General features: G+C 56.8%; 1 protein-coding gene across 1 annotated transcript in view; it reads left to right on the top strand.

The window, feature by feature from the left end:
- The window catches only part of CDX1 (caudal type homeobox 1), an 18309-nt gene that overhangs the window by 2929 nt on the left and 12963 nt on the right, over positions 1 to 2417 (top strand).

Here is a 2417-nt window from a genome sequence, read left to right as displayed (position 1 = left end):
CCCTCCTCCGCCCCCCCGTACCGCCCAGCATCCGCTCACGGGGGATTTTCTTCTTTTTTTCCCTCTCCCTGAGCCAGCGTCTCTTTGCTGGCGGGAGGAGGAGGAGGAGGAGGAAGAAGGCCTTGGCTCTCTTGTTTAAACAAAGCCATGGTTGCACTGAGACCTTGGGAAAAAAACAGAATAGATGGGGTTATATGGCGCATCAATCAATCTGCGCTGTGGCGTGAGCTGAGATCGTCACCGGGTGGGACGGTCATGACGGTCACCTTTGTCACGAGGGAGGGAGACAGGACAAGGCTGGGCGAGGGGCCGGGGATGCTGGGGGGCACAGGGAGGATGCTGCAAATTGCTCACCTCTCGCGGTACCTCGCCAGGTCTCAGGAGGCAGAGCCCGGGCGATGCCAGCTCTGGGGGTGATTTTCCATTGCGGGGGTTTTACTCTGCTCCCTTCTTGCAAACCAGATCCCTTACCTCTTACCATCCCCCTTTGACCTCATCCTGGCTCCCACCTCCTTGCAGGGAGTGGATGTGGCACAGGGACATCCGTGTAATATTTTCAGCCAGTTTCAGCCGGAATTGGGGCTGGAGCAATGGGACGAGGCATCCAGGGCTGATGCAGAGCCGCTGCGGGTCCACAGCTCCGCGGTTGGGGGTGCTGCCCCGTTATGGCTCCAGCGCGCTGTGCTTGATTGCAGGATGGGAACGGCAGCAGCCTGGCCTGGCTGCGGCTGGGAGGGCTGCGAGGTGGGTACAGCGAGCTCTTGCAAAGTCCACCGTGAGCAAACAGATGACAGCAGTGCTGCAGGGGCTCGGGGACGCGCCGATCCCTCTATGAACACAGGAGAGCTCAGGATGCCGCGGGGAGGAAGGGCTGGCGTGGGAGCGAGCGGGGCCCCAGGGAGCATGAGGGGCTGGGTCCTGTCCCCAACCCACCGGGTAACGCTGGGGACATCTGCCACCGGCTGCCAGGGGGGAAGAGCAAGAAATGGTTGTGCATCAAATGCACTGAGGTCTTTGAGTCAGAGAGGCTTTGCCGGTTTTGTTACCATTTTCCTTTTAACACCACAAATCTGGGAGGCAATTCCACACTGGAAATAATTCCCACGTTCATATCAGGAAAAAGCTCTGAAAGTCTCGTTTTATCCCCTCCTCTCAATTTCATTCTAAATCTCTTTTTTCCCTGCTTTTTTTTTCTTTTTTCTTTTTTCTTTTTTCTTTTTTTTCTTTTTTCTTTTTTCTTTTTTTCTTTTTTCTTTTTTCTTTTTTCTTTTTTCTTTTTTCTTTTTTCTTTTTTCTTTTTTCTTTTTTTCTTTTTTTCTTTTTTCCTTTTTTTCTTTTTTCTTTTTTCTGTTTCTTATTGTCAAATTCCAGGCTGTTGCTGTCCCAGGAGGGTGAGGACCGACCAGTCCTCACCCCGCTCATGTTTCCAGCAGGGAAAGGGGCTGTTGCAGAGAAAAGCACAGAGGTGGCCTTGGGGAGGTGACAAAACACCCTCCTGGAGCCTCTGCGGGGCTGTGCTTTGGTTTGAGGAGAAAAAGCCAGCCTGCAAACGATGACTGTGACTACACAGTGGTGGCCAGCGCAGCCGGAGTGTGACACCAGCGGGGAGGGGGATGTTGGCGGGGAGGAGGCTGCCGGCTGCAGATGATGGGGTTTTCTGGCCTGGATGGCACAGAGCTGATCCTCGGTCCCCCACCCCCCTCCGGAGCGGAGGTGTGTCTGGCCTGATGGGTGACGAGCGGGTGATCTCCCACATCCCACCTCGCAGGCAGACGTGGCTTCGTGGGGGTCCTGTTTCTGCTTGGGTTTCCCTATCAGAAAACGTATGGGGATCTTCTTGCTTCCTTAAGAAAGGAAACAGATGAGAAACTCCTCTTGCTGCAGGGTCGGGAGCCCCTTGGAGCCATGTCAGAGCCCAGGGACCCCCTGTGGGTCCATGGTAGGGGCGTTCCCCCTGCACACAGCTAGCTCGCTCTGTCTGTCTGTCCCGCTCTCCCGGGCCGGGCTGAGCTTTGCTATGGGGGTTGGAGGGGTGGGTTTGCCCCCGGATGGAGTAAATGCAGGGAGACCCAGAGCCTTCCCTTCCCACCAGTCCCCCATTTCCGAATCAGGCGGACGCTGCCACTGGGCGTGGGAAAGCACCACCCCAGAGCGAGGGTTCGGTGTCCCCCAATGTGGGGACAGGGCTGGTGGCAGGCACAGCCCAGCTTGTCCCCTGCCTGCCGCTGGGCTTTAATACAAGGGCTCAGACCAAGGCACCCTGCTCCTGGGGTACAGATGGCTTCAGGGATGGGGTGGGCTCCCTTGGGGCATTCTTGCTGGCGACACCCGCTATGCCCTAGTGTCCCCAAAGCCGGCTGATACAAAGGGACCACGGCCGGTGGCGTGGGGACAGCTGTGGGGTGGTGACAGCAGAG

This window comes from Pygoscelis adeliae, unplaced genomic scaffold (genome assembly GCF_000699105.1).
Source record: "Pygoscelis adeliae isolate BGI_AS28 unplaced genomic scaffold, ASM69910v1 Scaffold34, whole genome shotgun sequence".
Lineage (NCBI taxonomy): Eukaryota > Metazoa > Chordata > Aves > Sphenisciformes > Spheniscidae > Pygoscelis > Pygoscelis adeliae.
This window is presented reverse-complemented; position numbering and strand designations above follow the sequence as displayed.